The sequence below is a fragment of the Polyodon spathula genome, chromosome 11, assembly GCF_017654505.1.
Source record: "Polyodon spathula isolate WHYD16114869_AA chromosome 11, ASM1765450v1, whole genome shotgun sequence".
Classification (NCBI taxonomy): domain Eukaryota; kingdom Metazoa; phylum Chordata; class Actinopteri; order Acipenseriformes; family Polyodontidae; genus Polyodon; species Polyodon spathula.
Genome location: NC_054544.1, coordinates 44,608,034 through 44,627,490, shown reverse-complemented (window position 1 = coordinate 44,627,490; position 19,457 = coordinate 44,608,034).

Here is a 19,457-nt window from a genome sequence, read left to right as displayed (position 1 = left end):
GCAGCGGGCTAAGGCCGTGTGCTCTTTAAGGACGTCATGTTGCAAGTTCAAACCATGGTAACTTTTTTATTTTTTTTTTTCTGCGATATGTGCTGTTTTAAAATGTAAATACATTGTTTAATATAAATGTTGTGGATATCAAACTGCATGTGATCCCTGGTTTATTTTGACGTTGTCCAAAATGTGGTTCAGATGATTGTTAGATGTCCAGTTATTTAGCTTTTCTGTTTGAATAGGCACCACACACTTTAAAAAGTAAACGGAAGAGGAAGGAGAATAACAATTTTACCTTAGTTTGATGACTTATATCTCATTGTGTATAAGAGATATTTGCCCTGGGGGAGTCACATTTGATGTAAGAAAGTTTCAAATTTTTGGTACTGGTACAGATGGTAATTCAAAGTGATTTAATTTTGCCGCTGCAACATGGTGAAAACAGCAAAACTCTTGGAGCTGTGCGTAGTTTTTTTTTTTTTTTTTATTATTTGGGGACGTGTGGCAAAAGCGGTGAGTGAATACAGGTGAGTGCAGAGCAGATTAATCACACAGGCAATTGCTTTCAGGTACATAATGATAATGTCCAGAGCCCGACGGCAAGCACCAATAAATATTAAACGTTGGCGTGATACAGTGTTGTGCTCGCTCGTAATTGTAATCCCCGGCTTTGACCCGTAACCGAAAGTCCAGTTTTTACACACACCAACACTAAACACAAAACACAAGACAGTGAAGTGATATTACGTGCTAGTGGTAAAAGCTACAGCTCGGGATGGTGTTACTGGGAGTCTAGTGAGACAAACAACAGTTACAGCCGACTCTACAAACACAAAACAAACACTGACGGTTTTTAGTATGCATGGTATTTCTTTCAAGGTCAAATCCAACCATTTGCAAAGGAACAGGTCACCTATTTTATACCCTTCCTCGTGACTCCTTTGTTAATGAGCGCATCCGCTTCTCCAATCTGCAGGTGCCACAACGTTTCCCATTTGGGTCACTGAGTTTGGGTACCGTAGCTCAGTCCCTTTTCTAGCTGGCCAACTTTCACCTACCCACGGAAATAAAGTGTCATGCCTTTTAATCCAGGGTACTCTGTTCCCTTTTTCTAGTGCCCTCATAGATCATGAGGGAGATCTAACACCAGGCGTCATTCGATCTCTGTCACAGACCCATTAAGAACAAAGCAGTCACCACAAAGCAGTCCGGTCACAGACCCATTAAGAAGAACATACATATAGTAGATTTGCATGTATTGGTTAATAGTTTGCTGGTGCTTTGTACAGTGGAACATATCCAGTGTCGATCCTATTTTGATAACTTGTCATTGCAAGAGATTGCACTTTCTAATGTTACCTTAGGTATAGTAATACTATATTTTATGTGCTTACAGTCTCTAGTACAAAATAGTGTATTACATCTACATGTTATCATTTAATCAGTTAAGATTTACTAGCAGTAAATACACTGTGTTTCTCCTTAGACTATTATTGTCTCGGTTATTTTTTTTTTTGATATTCAGACAGTGAAAAGATCTGAACAAGACTTCTTACTTAGTGTGCTCTGCAAACTGAAAATCTAAATATATTGTTCACTTTTCAGCAAATTGAGATACACTAGTCTGCTAATAGAATGCGAAGTCTCGTTCTGTTTGTCACATCAAGACGGTAAAAACGCACAAATGTCTGACTACCTGTCCATGTAGCAGCATTGCATAACTTATCTAAGGAGGCGCCATGAAGGAAAGCCCACGAAGTTGCCTAGCCCCTGGTAGAATGGACCGTAATGTCCCCCAGTAACATAGAGTCCATCTGTTCATATGCCAATCGTATTGCATCTGTCACCCAGTGGGCTAGACGTTGCTTCGATAGGGCCTGACCTCTACAGCGGGACCCATAGCAGCCAAATAGCTGGTTGGACTGTCTCCGGGACGCCGTCCTATCCAAATAACAGCGCAGAGCCTGAACTGGGCATAGCGTGTGTTGTCTACAGTCCTCCTCTTACTCGTGCGGGGGAGGTCTGAAAGTTTCCAAAACCACTGATTGGTTAATATGGAATGAGGATACCACCTTTGGAAAAAAGGATGGATTTGTTCTTCATGTTACCCACGAGTCACTTCCAGTGAAACCAATACTTGTGCCATAGTTGGATAGCGCATAAAGCTCACTTACTTGTCTGGCAGACATAATGGCTATTAAAAATGCCACTTTTAATGAAACAGGGCACAGTTCTGCTGATGCCATGGGCTCAAATGGGGGGCCCGCAGTATCAGTTCTAGATCCCACTTGGGGACCATACTTTTCATAGGAGGACGAAGTCTCCGAGCCCCTTTAAGAAATTGCATTGCCAGGAAACGTGCCCCAAGGGACACCGAGTCAGTTTTGTCATGGCACACTGATATTGCTGCCAGGTATACCTTCAAAGTGGACGCTGATTTTCCTGCATCAAACAGGTGATGTTAGTATCATCTCAATAGGGCAAGTCACCGAATCGTGACCTTCGGCAAGGCACCAGTCTTGGAAAACTTTCCATTTATATGAGTACTTGCTCTAGTGCTCAGCGCCCTAGCAGACTAGTGTTTCTACTACCACATCTGGCAAATCTCGTCTGAATAGATGGCTCCGTTCAACAGCCAGACCCAGAGTTGGAGCTGGGCTGGGTTCGGGTGCCATAATAGCCCTTCTGCTTGGCTCAGGAGGTCCTTGCGCAGTAAGAGCTGCCACAGCTGATCTGACAACATGTCATGATCCTCTCTAGTGTCAGGGGTAATAATGGTAGCGGAGGCAATGCATACAAGAACCCCTGTAGCCAGTAGTGAGCTAGCGTGTCTACTCCCAGGGGGCCCCTGTCTCTTTCAATGGAGAACCATAGGGGGAAATGAGTGGACTTGGCTGTGGCAAAGAGGTCGACTCGTGCCGGTCGAAACCTCTCCCAAATCTGTTTCACCACTTTTGAAGATGCAGCCTCCACCCTGAGCTGTCTGGAGCTCTTCTGGAGAGGAGGTCTGCTGCCTTGTTGTCCACACCGGGGAGGTGAACTGCCCTGATGTTAATGCAAGTTTCTGTGTGTCTAGGACAGGAGTCTGTGCGCTGCGTGGCGAAGGCCCGGTGAGCGCAGGCCGTCTTGGTGATTTATGTAGGCTACCACAGTGGTGTTGTCTGTCCGGACCAGCACATGTTTGTGTGCTAATTGCTGGCGAAAATGTGATAATGCCAGACTCGCTGCTTGCAGCTCTTGCGCATTTATTTACACTTGCTGTCAATGTCCCTTCCACTGACCTCTTATTCCTCTCCCGTTCCAGACCGCTCCCCAGCTCAGACTGGAGGCGTCTATAGTGATCACTTCCCTTCTGTGAGGGGATCCGAGGGGAGATCCGAGGCGCAGATTGGCAGGACGGAACCACCACTCTAGTGTCTTCTGGCATTGTCTGGACACTCGCACCAGCCGGCATCGATCTCGGACTGGGTGCACCTTGAGCATATTCACCCAGGCTTGAAGCGGGCACATTCTCAGCAGCCCTGAAGGAAGGATTCTAGAGGCGGCTGCCATCAGCCCCAACAACTTTTGATATAGTTTGACCTGTAGGAAAGCGTCCACTCTGAATAGGGAGGGTGTGGTCTCCAACGACCAAATCTTGTCTTCCGACGGTGTGGCAAGCATGCTCACAGAGTTCAGTTTGATCTCCAGCAACACGTCTGAGATGGTACGAAGTTGCTCTTCTGTTGATGTATTGAGAGCCTTAACTTCGTCACATGATCTATAACATGTTTTTTATATGTGCACCTCTGTGCATGCTTTTGAATGCGCGCAAACTAACCAATCATCCTGATAGTTTAGGATCCAAATACCCCGCAGTGCTGCATCCATGCACTTTGAAAATGTAGCGTGAGGCCAGCGAGAGGCCTAATGGCAGAACACAGAATTCGTATGAGTTGCCTTGAAAGGCGAAGCAGAGATATTTTCTGTGCACGGGACGGATCTGGACGTGAAAATAGGTGTCTTGCAGGTCGATCGATGTGAACCAGTTGCCCGTTTAGACAGACTGGAGAATACGCTGTGCTGTCAACATGTTGAACTTCCTCTGTTTGAGGACCCTGAGGTCCATAATTGATCTGAAACCGCCATCCCTTTTGGGCACCTGGAAGTACCTGGAGTAAAAGCATCTGAGGGCATTGCTTGGACGACTTCTAGGTGGTATTTAAATCAATGTTGCCAACAGGCTCCAGAACCGCAGGACACTTTAAGGCAGGTCAGGTTTTTTTTTTAACTCCCCTCTCTAAACTGCAACGTATTCGACATGTAAAGTGAGTGTAAATTGCTTCAGCAGTTTAGTAAATGTATTGTTTAATTGTGGTGGTGATTCTATCCGGAGAGCCTCGTAACAATGATTAATCATATTGCATGAGTTTTTTTTTTTTTATATATATAATAAACAATATGTAGAAAAATAGTGCAACACCATTATTATAGATACTTTGCACTCACGTGCACTCTTTCATTTAACCTTGTGACAGCAGATAAAGTTTCTATTGGTTTCATATTTCTTGCTTCACACAGTCCCGCCCAGTCAGAGACTCAGAAAGCCAATCAACTGCTGTATAGGTCTGATTGATGGAAACGAGCCTAGAAGGTATGTGTGTGCTTTGATAACAAGTAAAACAATTCAGGTGACAGGGGTTGAAATGTCATTAAAGAAAATAGTAGGTTGTGGAAAAGATGCAGCTCTCCTTTCTTGTAAAGGTAAAGTAAACAGTTCTGTATTTTGACGTTTCTGTTGTGGATGGAGGGGGCTAGCGGTACACTGTGCAAGTTTCAAACTAAAATCTTATTCAGGAATATAGATTTCAATTCGGTGATAAAAAATACTATTAACTAAATGGCTCAAAACTATAGATTGTGCGCGTCCCTTGTCAGTAGCTGTCAGTCTGTTTTTCATTCAACAGTTTCCTTCAGTTTTCTTGACAGTTTTTGATGATTTGGTTTTTGGTTCGGTATTCGGCCGAATCTTTTGAGATGTATTTGGTATTCAACCGAATGCCAAAAACTTGGATTTGATGCATCCCTAATTGACATCCTTTGCTTTGTTTTATTAAAATCATCTACAATTACTGGTCTCAATAAAGAAACCCTCTTGATAGCTTGTGCTATCTTCTCTAGGGTGAACATAAGTGGTGTGTTTTAAATGTCCTCTGTTGGGGATATATCTGTGACAGGTACACCCCACCCCTGTGTGTATTTGGTTTATTTTTTACTGTTATTTTATATTGTATTTGTTGTGTGTGTGTGTGTGTGTGTGTATATATATATATATATATATATATATATATATATATATATATATATATATATATATATATATATAGTGACTTGCAAAAGTATTCAGACCCCTGACCAATTTTCTCATATTACTGAATTACAAATGGTACACTGAAATGTCGTTCTGTTCGATATTTTATTTTAAAACACTTAAACTCAAAATCAATTATTGTAAGGTGACATTGGTTTTATGTTGGGAAATATTTTTAAGAAAAATAAAAAACTGAAATATCTTGCTTGCATAAGTATTCAACCCCCACACATTAATATTTGGTAGAACCACCTTTAGCTGTAATAACAGCTTTAAGTCTTCTGGGATAAGTATGTACCAGCTTTGCACACAGTGTCAGAGTGATTTTGGCCCATTCTTCTTGGCAGATTTGCTCCAGGTTGTTCAGGTTGGTTGGACGACACTTGTGGACCGCAATTTTCAAATAGTGCCACATATTCTCAATGGGATTGAGATCAAGACTTTGACTGGGCCACTGTAGGACATTCACCTTTTTGTTCCTGAGCCATTACAATGTTGCTTTGGCCTTGTGCATGGGATCATTGTCCTGCTGAAAGGTAAATTTCCTCCCAAGCGTCAGTTTTTTAGTGGACTGAAGCAGATTCTCTTGCAGTATTTTCCTGTATTTTCCTCCATCCATTCTTCCTTCAGTTTTAAAAAGATGCCCAGTCCCTGCTGATGAGAAGCATCCCCACAGTATGATGCCACATAGATATAAAAGTGAAGCAGCCACTCCAGGATGGTGATGAGAGTTGTAGACAGTAACAGTAATAGCTTTAAAATAATACTTGCTGTTCATACTGGCTTTATACCAGTATGATACTTGTTCTAATTATTGCCTGTTTTATTTTTTGGTCACCATGCCTTTTTGTTTATAAAAAGTGTTTTGTTTAAATGTTTTGTTTTATAAATAAATATGAGCACATTAGTGACTCCCCCCTCAGTCCTTGTGTGTGCCTATATTTATTGGTCAGTGATGTCGTCACCAAGCCTATCTGTGACATATGATGTCAGAAAAGTGGGAAACAATGCCTTCAGAAGACTCAGGCCAAGAATAGCATTGCAGATACACATTTAAAAAAGTTTTTTTTTTTAAAAATTGAGAAAATTAAGGTGGGGAAATATATGGAGAGGTGGCATGCCTAGAGTGGTTGTCCCCGGAAGAAGGGGAAGAAGTCGATGCCAGCTGCATCATCCACGAGGGGGGGAAGGATGGCGATCCATCTGCTTTGGGTCAGAGATGGGGAGCGATGGGAAGCCTGGGGAAAACAACACCACACAGCGTCCTTCTCATCGCAGCCGTGGTGTGCACCTACCTGACTGCAGATATGGGAGGGCCATGCCATCTCCAGTCCCATTAGGAGCCCCGTCTACTCCACCTCCACAGGCAGTAGGCACGTCCACACCAGGGCCCAGGGTAGAGCCGCACCAGTCCCCAACAATCGAGGGAGAGCCGCAGCAGTCCTCAGTGGCCGTAGGAGAGGTGCACTGCTCCCCAGCAATCGAGGGAGAGCCGTAGCAGTCCTCAGCGGCTGTAGGAGAGGTGCACTGCTCCTCAGGAATTGAGGTAGAGCCGCACCACTCCCTCATTGCCTAGGGCTGCCAAGCCTGCAACATTCGGGGACGCCAGTTCGCCAACGTCTGGGGAGGCCACCACATCACCGCCTGGGTACGCCTGCTTAATATCACCTGGGGCTCTATTGTGTCCAGCAGCAGCAGTTGCACTGCTGGAAATTCTGTGGCCGGAGCCCAAGAAAAGGGAGCCACCGGCTACAGAGAAGGGGGGAGAGATGAGAAAACCACCTCCACCTGCAGTAGTTGCACTGCCAGAGTATCCATTCCTGGATCTGGACTATGACCAAGACTGTTGGGCTTTTGTCACCATGGCAGCCACTTTTAATATTTAAATTACTGTGTGTGTGAAAGATACGTGGTTGTCCGTTCTTGACTTTTCCTAAGTGCATGTATTAAATACCATGACGGTGTTTGAAAGGCAGGATCCCAAAAATAAAAAAAAAAGTTATAATCCCCTTGTAACAGGGGGAGATCTGTATTGACTCTGCTGGCATGTTTATAGTGCTGCAGGAAGAGGGTAGCAGTCGTCCAACACCGACCTGGTGGTCACGGCAGTGACACGGAGAGGTGGGAGAGAGGGTGTGTGGCAAACATTGGGCAGAACCCCAAAGTGCTGTGTCTAGTAGGCTGAGTGAGGGGAGTATAGGACGGTGACCCAAGTTGTGTGGGTAACGACAACCGGGGTAAAGCTGTGAAGTGCAGCACCTTTTGTTTGTAGTTTTATTACAGTGTTTTATTTTCCCTTTTTCTTTCGCCTTTTGTTTTTATTATTATTTGAACACTTGTGAGTGCGCCCGCAGCTCACTTAATTACCAGGATTGGTCTAGCATTGTTGATAGTCAGGCCACGGACAACTGCGGCTTCTGCGGGCTAAAACAAATCACTGACCAAAGAGTCAGTAAAGAAATAAAACTGGGCACCTGTGTGGTGTTTCAGTTACACCTGTCTGTCTCCCCGTGTGTCAGTGAATCACCCACCACCCTTCCACACCCCTCTACCTAGAACACCAGAGCCTCAATACATGTTTTTTACACAGTACTTTCTTTTTAAATGTTTATTTTATTATAGTTTTTCATTTTATTTTATGTTTAATTGTTCATTTGAATATATAATGATGATACAAATTAATGCACTGGAGAATATGCACACGCCCGGTTACAGGAACTGAACTGTTTCTTTGTTGACTCAACCCATCACCTCTGCACACATACGTACAGATAACTTTAACCCTTTGGTTACCACATCCCTCCCCTTAAGAATGAACATAACTGGAACTTTAAACTCTTGAAGAATGGCACAAAGGGACTACAGTTGATGGGAGTTCTACCTCTCGTCATCACTGGATCAGGTGGATCAAAAGATACAGGATTGCTGCCGAGATCTTCCAGCGGTATCGGATCTAACTCTTCAGCCCCACTGTTGGAATCTGGGTCCAACTCAAACACTACTCTGGCCTCCTGCAGATGGTCTACATGACGCCTCATCATGTTACCGGCTACATCCACTTTGTATGAAAGGAGTCCCGTGGGAGCAACCACAGAACCAGGGAACCATTTTGCCTTCCTGGTAAAGTCTTTAAACCAAACAGCAGACCCTGAGGCTAACACTTGTGCTGGTCGATAGATGTACTCCGATTCATCCTCTACTGACCAAGGAAGACTCTACCATGGACATCTGGCCTGAGTAGACCCCACCTGGCCAGTTGTTGCCTAAGGCATAGAACAATAAGAAGCCAAGATTCTGGAGATGCGCATCTTCAGAGTGGCTTCTGTTATTTTTTTTAAGTGCATACTTCACGGTCTGCACTGCCCTTCCCATTAGCCCATTTGTAGCAGGATGGTGAGGTGCAGAGGTGATGTGGTGAACATCGTTAGCTGACAGAAAGCCTTCAACCTCATTGCTTGTGGAAACGGTAGCATTGTCCAAAATGACTATATGTGGCAAGCCATGAACACTAAACAGCTGTCTTAAATGCTCTATGGTAGTGGCTGAAGTTGCTAACTTTGTTGGGAACACATCCAACCACTTGGAGTGTGTTTCTCCTATGACAAGGAATATGTCTCCCATAAACCGACCTGCATAATCAGTATGGATTCGTGTCCACGGCCGGCCGGGCCATTTCCATGGGCAAATGGGCGTCTGCCGGAGCCTTCCTTAACTGCTGACACAATCCTCATGACTTCACTAGTTCTTCCACAGCAGCGTCCAATATAGGCCACCATGAGCTGTGGCTTTCATCCTTGAGATCGTGGAGCTCTTCCAAAAGTGCTTGACGGCCCTGCAGCGTCAGGACTACACTCAGCCCTTACAACAGGATGCCATTGTGGGACCTGGTTTATACACCATCATGAATTGGTATTCCATCAACATGAGGGCCTTCTGGAAAATTGCACAAGCAGGTGGATTGGAACAAGCCCTTGTGTGTCTTGATGGTGACTACATTGAGGGATTCTTCAGCTGACATCAACTGTTGATAGGCAAGTGACATGTCAAGTTTGGTGAAACTGGTTCCATTGGAGAGCTTGGCAATCAGCTTGTTGTTCTGCGGAAGAGGGTACTGCTCCAGCCATGATGCCATATTGGCCGTCAGCTTGTAGTCTCTGCAAATCCTGATTGAACCATCATGTTTTCAGGACTGCCACAGTTGGTGCATCCCACTCTGAATATGGTACGGGCTGGATAATCCCTGCTGCTTGGCCCCTGGTGACAGCTCCGGTATTGTGTTAACTGTCTGGTAACGTACAAGACAAGACGAGACAATTACAAACAAACAAAAACAAAACATTTTAAGCAACAAATTACTTTCACTGCATTGTTTCCCTTCCAGGTCAATATGTTCTTGTAACTGAGTCTTGCCTTCTTCCAGACTGACCAACTTCCAGACCCAGGGAAAGAACTGTAAGGCCAGCCCATCTAAAAAAAACTCGCTTAGTGTCCTCACAGGTCGGGAGGGATATTTACAACCAAGATTCATTGTATTTCTGTCACTATATATATACTTTTCCAAAGCGTGACATTTTTTAGGTATTTATTTTGCTTCAGAAAACTCAACATGCAGCCAGTCCTTTTTTTTATTTATTTAATTCCATGTAGTTGCTTTGGGGAGCATTGGAAGTCCATTTTCTTTTTTGTCTTTTTTTTGCGTTTTGACAACTAGAGGGCACTGGCCTGAGGAGAACGGAATGTGGAGAGTAGTCTCATGGTTGCTGGGTGCCAAAACCTTTCAATCCAGCAGCTTTAGCACAGTAGTTTAAGAGCTGAGGAGTTTTCATTTGTTTCTTGTCTTCTTGTCAGGAACTGAACTGTTTCTTTATTGACTCCACCCACCACCTCTGCACACACATATACAGATGACTTTAACCCATTGGTTGCTACATGCACTTACACATTACACGCGATTTCCGACTTGTTTCCGATTTGACTTGTTCAACCATCACAGCCCGCATTTTTATTTTTTCTTTCTGGCATAGCAAATCAGTTTGTCTTTATTGTTCATTGCAAAAACAAAGTGAACGAGACAAGGCACAGTAATGTAAAAGTTAATCATTAAAGAGTTTTAACTGGGATGCATTTTTTTAAATCTGTGATCTTTAGTTGCTTTTGTGCATTTTCATTTGCAAGTGAACTGTGACATTAGGGCCTTATCGAGCACTATATTCTGCAATTTTGACTGACTGACTTTGAATACTGTTTTAATTCTGGAAACAGGTGTTGTTATTTTTAAATCTTTGCTAAATTTAATTGCCTTTTATGTTTTAAGCAGTTCTGTGCGTGGGTAACATTTTGATTTCATTTGTTGTGTCGTCAATGGGGAATTTTACATACTGCTACAATACATACCAGATTTAAAATGATGTACTGTATTACAGGTCACGTGTCCAGTCATCTCTTTTGGCAAGTGATATTTTCAGAATCATATCATTCTGAATTAAAATACTACTTCTGTTGAAAATATAGTACTGTACCAACAAAACCAACTACAGTACATCTAAATGGAATCCTACTTATTTTAAAACACAGCCCTCTCAGCTATGTATTTAACATTGTATATTTTTGTGTTTCCTGAAAAAATTAGTTATTGTCATTTTAATATAAGTTATTGTCTTTTACTGCTGTGTTATTCCCGCAACTCTTGCACTAACAAATTTCAATGAAAGAATTAACGTCTCCCTGTACTAGCCTACTATGATTTCTCAGTAAATAAACAGTCTCTGTACAATTAGCAACATCGGCATTCAGCAAACTGGACAGCCGAGTAAAAACGGCCAGAAATTACAGCTAACAGAACTGTTTGTCCCGCCTCAGCTAACTTATGATTGGACTGCTGCAGAGAAAATACAGGTCTTTGGTTGATCGTATCACCTGTCTGGGTTTAGGAAAACGTTAGCATGCCTTTCACAGCAAGTGCCCTGACGGTGATTGGCTCTCCGAACTGCAGCTGCCCACCCCTACACACCTAATAAGCAGCAACCTATGGAATAGTCAAATAAACCAATGAGCCACAAGATGGGTGTATGACATATTTATACAATTAATTTACAGATGTGTGACAACACACAGCAAAGATAACAGGCAGGACCCCCCTCCCCTCTTCATCTCCATACTTTGATGGTACACGTTGGATGCCGAGATGCCTATGGAGCAGTGAAGAACACATATAACTGTATATGTAAACACACTACCGCTGTCCATCATTGGGGTTGGGGAGGCTGCCCATCCTGTGGAGGAATGCATTCGGGATGTGTCCAGACTCAAATGCACTACAGAGTTTGGACTGATGCCAGATGTACGTATCATGAGCCCCCCTCCCCGTACTGTGCCAGGACATTGATAATGTGACCTGTTGCATCACAGATAACCTGCATATTGAGGGAGTAGTAGCCCTTGCGGTTCATAAATGCTGCTGCTTCCACCCCTGCAGGTGGCCGGGTAGCAATATGGGTGCAGTCAATTGCACCTACTATGCGCGGCAGGTGCACAGCCTCATAAAAACCCTGCATTATCTCCTCCCTGTTTGCTCTGGTACTGGGGAATTTAATATGTTCCTCAGCATGTCACAGCAATGCAGTTATGAAACTGTCAAGGTGGTGGGACAAGGCTGACTGGGTGATCCCCATTGTATCACCTACTACATTCTGGAAGGTACCCGTAGCAAGGATAAACATACAGACAGACACTACCAATTGCTCAGACAAGGGATCACTGCGCAGGTTTGTTCTGGCCAGGTCATCATGCAGCATGTGACATAGATGAGTCAGCATGTCTCGGTCGTGACGATACCTGGACATGATTTGCTCATTGCTGAGCTCTACATATGTGTGCCGAAGCCGGTAAACCCTTTCAGCATATCTAAGCCTATGTCAGGGTTGCTGTTGCTGGGTGTGCCTTGCATCATTCACATCAACATGTCGACGGACACGCTGCATGCTACCCACATTTCCCATTGTTGCCTGTTTGTAGTCAGTGCTGGAATGGAGTTAATGCAATCCTTTTATAATCCTTATTCTGCGCGTCACAAACCTGGTTTTGTGCTTGGCGCATACCTTTGAATATACCGGGATCACACATATTGTCGGCCACTCCCCCCATATTGCGCTATGCATACATTTTATTTCTGCACAGCGCAGAATGGATTGCAACCCGCAAAAGGACATTTCAAATATAACAACGTGGCACAATTTTGGCACAACGGCCATTTGCGACATGCATACCCCTCTGCGCGGTGCGCAAACCTTTCAAAGATCAAGCTGGTACTCTTTAATAAAGCAAATAGACATTGATTTGAAAGCATTGGTTAACACACTTTGGGGTAGATGTACCAAGATGAGCCTGTTGGAATTATTATTTTTGAGAAATAAACAAACTTATTATTACAGCTTAATGCATTTTAAATGTAAATCATTGCATTGAAATAGCACTAATGCGTTTTGGGTAGGTGTGGCAAAGTAGTTAACAGCGTGCAGAAGATCGATAATCAGACAAACAAAATAATCCAGGTGCAGTGGTTTAATTGTATAATCCAGTGCCTGATGGCTAACAGCAGTAAACAATAACAATGTTAATGAAGCAATACAGCAGCGTGCATTGCTTATTTATAATTCACGGGTTTGCCCTGAAATAATAACAGTTCCCTTTCAGTCCACCCTCACGTAACAAAAACAAATACCAGTCCACAGTGCGTGCTGTAGTGCTCGTGGTGAATACAGTTTCTTTAGTGACAACAAAAGTGCAGTGTTGTTGATCCGTGTTTAATGCGGACCTTTGGCGACAGCTCTGGATAGTGTTAGTTGTCCGAATAATTACAAACAGTATTATTAACGACAAACTAAAACAAAACACTCACGTTTCACAGCACAGGTTCTCCTTCTGGTAATTTAATGTAATCATTCACAGAGGAACAGATCACATCACCACATCCCCTTTTTATAACATCATCCATGACTACTTGGTCAACAAGCACGTCCGCCTGGGTCATTGAGCTTGTATACTGTAGCTTTGCCCCCTTTCTAGATGGCCGACTTCCACAAAACCCTGGGAATAAACTGCTGTGCCATTTAGTGCAGGGTATTCTGTTCTCTTTCGATCTCTGTCTCAGTAGGCTACACATTACATTATGTAAAAACATAAATCTGTACAGTAGGCCTCTACAGTATACAATACAGTAGTAAAATCAAATGAATACCTAGAGCACTTTCTTTTTATTTTAGCCTACCAGTAATACAAATTTAAACCATGCTGCTGCATTGTACACATTGGTGTAGATTATTTTAAATTGAAACTAAATGATTTTAGCTGGATTTTAATTGTTTTATTATTATTTTTAACTTGGCCTACATAGTTGCCTAGATAATTGACACAGAATAGATCATGGTCCTATACAGACACTCAGAATAAGCTGGAGGGGTTATTACTCCCAACATGTTGGAAAAACCAGGAAATGTCATAGAAATGTGTTTTCAAGGCTTGTAAGTACACCCTGACTTTAGTGAAAATTAGGTACTTGGTTGTTCGTCTCAAAAATGCATTGAGCACAACTGGCAATGCATGAGAAAAAGTGGACTGAGAAATGCCAGCAACACTTGCGACTGTTTAAAAATGTGCTTTCAAAAGTTCTTAACAAATTAATGCAATTCTAAGAGTCGCAATTGCCTGCAGCTTTAGTACATCTCATAATATTTGAGAACCTTAATTTGCACTATCTCCGCCCCCTTTTTGCTAATTTATGCAGGGACACCAATAATTATATATTCATCTTAGGTTGAGCTGCAAAGGAAAACTGCTGCTGCAAAGCATTCCCTAAAAAGTCACTAACTGCATTGTGCATGTTTAGTACATTTCACCCTCGACTTCTGACTTGTTTGCAGCTGGTTTGCAACTATTTGTGACAGGTGCAACATTTTTGTACATCTACCCCTCAATCTATATTGCCCTATACAGTTTAAAAAATGGTTTGTACATTTAAGAAGGTTGTTACTATACAGAAATATCAGCTTTATAGGTTTTCACTAAATGGTTAGTTGTGTAACAAAACCATTTGTACTGTAACTTCATTTATATCATTAAATTAGACTCCATGGACCATATTTTCAAAGTGTTTATTACAGTATTTAATTAAAAATGTAAAACACCTTAAAAAAAAAAAAAAAAATAGAACCAAGCAACAAAGTAATGTAATCCAAGTTCTCTTAAGCACTCTCAAGTCGCTTTTCATTTTGTAACATTAACAGGAATTGTTCTCCTTTCAGAAAAATAAGTTTATTAAAGAATGGAGGAACATTTTAATGGCCCCACATATCATAGTGGTGAAAGACAGTAAAATTACTTTATTGCCTTGTTTAAAATTGAGACGAAGCCAATGTCCCTAAAGAGCTAAAACTACTTTTGTTGAATGTAAACTCATGTAATAATGTAGCAGCAAGGTGGATCTCTGCAGAAGTGGAGAGCACAAATGCTAAACTATAAACAAATGCAGGAAACAGATACAGAGGAAATGTTTTTTTTTTTTTTTTGTGTGTGTGTATAAATCTGAAGCCAGGGATTTGAGCTCATAAGCTAGTCGACAGGGAGCAGTAAGTCTACAAAACTGAAGAAAACTAAAAAGCAAAACACATTCTTCATGTATTCTCTCTGACTTCCTCTGAGAATGTAAAACCTGGCAACCTTGATTTTTTTATTTTTAAAGTAAACAGATGTTTAATGTTTTTTAATTTTTTTTTTTTTTTTTTTGTCAGTTGTTTTACCCTGTTTTTTTTCTACCCAACTTGAAATGGCAATTTGAATGTGGGACCGCATCAACTGTCAAGTCCCTTTTCACCCACCATTCATAAGCAACAAATGATACCAAGCTACTGAATCCTGGCAGTGAGGGGCAAGTCGATCAAACTAACTTCCCTGCAGCGTAGGTCTGAAACAACTCACTCTTCACTGCACTCACACTTCCCAGTGCTACCTTCCCTGAAGCAGAGCAACCTTAGGACTAGCAGGGAGTTGTAGGGAAGTTGAGAGAAGTACAGCATGTGCTGGTTGGGTATGGTCTGGTAGTGGACAAGATCAATTCTCCAGGTTTGCTCTCCAAATCACTTCCCCATTCCTTATTGATTAACTGAGACTCATGTGCATTTAATTTGTAATAGTAAAAACAGAGTACAGTACATTTTACAATTCAAAAACTTTCATAAAAACAAAATGACAAGACTTTTATGTAAAGCGGCTGTGTAGCAGGGGGAGATCTGTGCTGACTCTGCTGGCGCGTTCACAGGTCTTCAGGAAGAGGGCGGCAGTCGTCCAACAACTGCCTGTGAGTCATGGCAGTGACACGGGGAGGTGGGAAAGTGGGTGTGTGGACTTTCCCCCTCTCTGAATGGCTGAGAGGCGAGTCTTGGGAGATTGTTAGCCCTATAAAATAATGCTCTGCTGTTTCCTCAGGTCAGCCCACTTAGATGCGCTGAGAGTGCGGAAGCTCTGGTCCAGGACCGAGAATCAGCCGGGAGAAAAATAAAAATAGTCTCACAGCGAGACAGTGAGAGTGGGGAACCCTTGGGCAGACCCCAGAGTATTGTAACGGAGCAGGCTAGTTAGCCGGCAGTGTAGGACGGTGATCCGGGTCACACGGGTAGCGGCGACTGGGATATAGCTGTCAAGTGCAGCACCTTTTTCTTTGTAGTTTTGTTACTGTTTTATTTTCCCTGTTTCTTTGTGCCTTCTGTTTTGAATTATTGTTTCGAAGCACCTGCAAGGGCCCAGGTATTGTATACCATCTCTTGGTATTCCCGTGGCTCTGTTTACCTTCGTTAGTAAGCAGACCACGGACCCACAGCGCCATCTGCGGGCGAAAAGAAAAAGAGCACCCCAAAAATAAAACAGGGCACCTGTGCGGTGTTGCCAAATCCACCTGTCTGTCTCCTGTGTTAGTGAATTACCCACCACCCTTCCACAGGCTGCTATAGTTATTTTCCATTGCCATAGTTTGTTTCGTTCTGCACTAATCTTATTTGAATCCATATTATCACTTATCATTAAAGCATCATCACACATTAAAAACATATTCAGATAGCTTCTGTGTAAAGTGGAGAATCATAAATCTTGAAGAACAGTCTTTCTCTAAGACATCTGTACTATATACAACCCCCCCCCCCCCCCCCACTGGCAGATATCTTGCATCTAAAGTACAGTACAACACAAATCAACATTTTACATGAACAAAGCATGTTCAGGACCTGTTCCTACTTATTAGTGCTTGTTAAAAAAACATAGTTGGTAAAATACAATAACTAAAAGATATTGGGGACTACTACATTCCTAAAAATGATTTGTTTGTATTGGGTCACTTACCTGGGCGGGATAGAAACAGAGTTATTGGTACCTCTCCTATAGGCTCACAGTAATGTTACTTGCCCACAGTCACCTGTCTGGAGTACATTTAGGAGTGGATAAAACCACACAGAATTTTAAAAAGGTTTTACTGGTTGGGCATTTATAAGGAAGGAGAATGGTTCTGCACATCTTGCCCAGACTGTCAATTAATCAGCCCACACACCCGGTTTGGAGCTCCACTAGTTGCCCTTCCCATAATAGAGGTACCCTTTGAAGGTATTGCCATGGACTTGGTAGGGCCGCTAACACGGTCCGGTAGGAGCCACGAGTACATACTAATGATTATGGATTATACCACATGCTACCCAGAAACTCCACTTCCACTTTGGAACATCACTTCTAAGTCAATTCTGAAGGGCTGATGCAAGTATTTGCCTTAGTGGGAATATCAAAAGAGATTTTGACCCATCAGGGAACTCCCTTTGTATCTAGACAAATGAACGATCAGTGTCTACTGAACATGAAACCTATAAGAACATCGGGTTACCATCCCCAAACTGACAGGCTTGTCGAAAGGTTTAACAGAACTTTGAAGCATATGCTCCTTAAGACAATGAACAAAGATGGGAAATATTTGAACGCTATCTTACCGTATTTAATGTTTGCAATATGTGAAGTTCCACAGGCAATGACAGGTTTCTCCTCCTTTGAATTGTTATATGGCAGAGAGGTGAGGGACATTTTTTGACATTGCCAAAGAAACATGGGAGAAACAGGGCAACACAGGAAAGAATGTAGAGGAGCATGTGATGGAAATGCAGGACCGTATTAGAAGTGTGACCCTGTGGCAAAGTGGTTGATAAGGGGAACAGGTGTATCGGTGATGCGGTGCAGGAGTGATGAACAGACAACAGTGATTCAGTGAACAAGTGTTTATTTGTGCTGTTTCCAGGTCTGGCGACCGTCAAATAATAAATCCCCGGCAGTACATAACAATGTGTAAAGCGCAGGGATGGTGAGGAACACAGTACAGTCTCACACACAAACAAAGGCATGGTCACCAGTCCTGGGTGATATTCAAACGTGCAGGTGCTCTGTGCAGTGGTGCTCCGGATAGTGCTTTACATGGCGACAGCTCCGGAGGTGTGCGTTAACTGTCTAGTGGTGCAAAAAAGACAGACAATTATAAACAAACAAAGACAACACACACCACGTAATACGCTCTGAGAGCTCCTCTCTCAGTCCTTCTCTCCTCACGTTACCCAAACAAAGGAAAAGATCAGCGTTACCCTGGCCCCTATATGTAATCCTGCATGATATCTAGGTAAACGGTTGCAGCTGCCTTATTACTTGCAGCTGCCTCTCGTTTACCTTTCAAATCAATATGGTCTTAAAACAGAGTCTCGCTTCTTTCCAGGCTGACCCACTTCCCTGACCTGGAAACGAACTGTCAGGCCAGCCCTTCCAGATACTTCTCCTCTCGTTCTTTAGCGCCCTCACAGGTCGGGAGGAAGATTCATCACCAGAACTCATGTTTCCGTTACAGACCCCTATAGTTAGTGTTTAGAAAAAGCATAAGCAGGCCCAAGTCAGGGTGTTTCAACCCAGAGTTAGGGTAATGTTACTGGTAGCAACCCCTGAGAGTAAACTGTTTGCCTGCTGGGAAGGTCCACATGAAATCATCAAAGCTATCCATCCAGTAAGCTCCGTTAGCTGTATTGTAGACAACAAGAACAGTGAACAGTGAATCTATCATGTGAATCTGTTAAATCCCTGCTGTGATAGTGAAGCCTTGTTAGTCACAAAAGGGAAGGATAGCAATGATGAGGGTAACTGCACATTGGACCTGTGACAGAAATACAATGCATCTTGGTTGTAAATCTCCCTTCTGACCTGTGAGGGTGCTAAGCAGTGGGAACTTTTTTGGACAGGCTGACCTGACAGTTCTTCCCCGGGTTGGGAAGTTGGTCAGTCTGCAAGAAGGTATTGACCCGGAAGGGAAACGACGTAGCAGTCATAGATTGCAAAGGCATTTGCACTCATTTATCAAGGGGTCATGAGTGACAGCTAAACAGAAAAATAATGAATCTTGGTTGTAAATCTCCATCCCGACCTATGAGGGTGCTAAGCAGTTAGAATCCTTTGAACGGGCTGGCCTTTCCTAGGTTTGGGAAGTCCGTCAGTCTGGAAGAAGGCAAGGCTCTGTTGCATGAATGTATTGACCCAGAAGGGAAATGACGTAGCAGTTGCAGATTGTAGATACAGCTGCACTCGTTTACCAAGGGGTTATGCGAGACAGCATAAAAGGGGACGGAGAATCGCAATCTACTTCTTTGCTTGGTTTTTGTATAAGAGACTCGAAGGACCGTTAGAGACCTAGTACAAGTTGAAAAAGAATATTCCTGAGTGTTTTGTTTGTTTGTTGCTGTTAGTAATTGTCTTGTTTTGTGAACCACCAGACGGCTAACAAGTATCCGGAGCTGTCGCCTTGGGCCAGCACAAAGCCGGAATAACACTTCACCACTGTCACTAAATAAATTGTTATCACCAACCATGAGCACTACTGCACACACCCGGACTGGTGAATGTGTCCAGTATTATTGTAGGGCAGATAACAGGTATTTATTGTTTGGGCTGCAATCCCTTGTCACCTCTGCACCAGTTCTCACTCAGCAGCCACTTTGCCACATGTGGTGTTAGAGGTGGGACATGGATCGCAATGCACTAGCGGAGGTGCTGGAGGCTC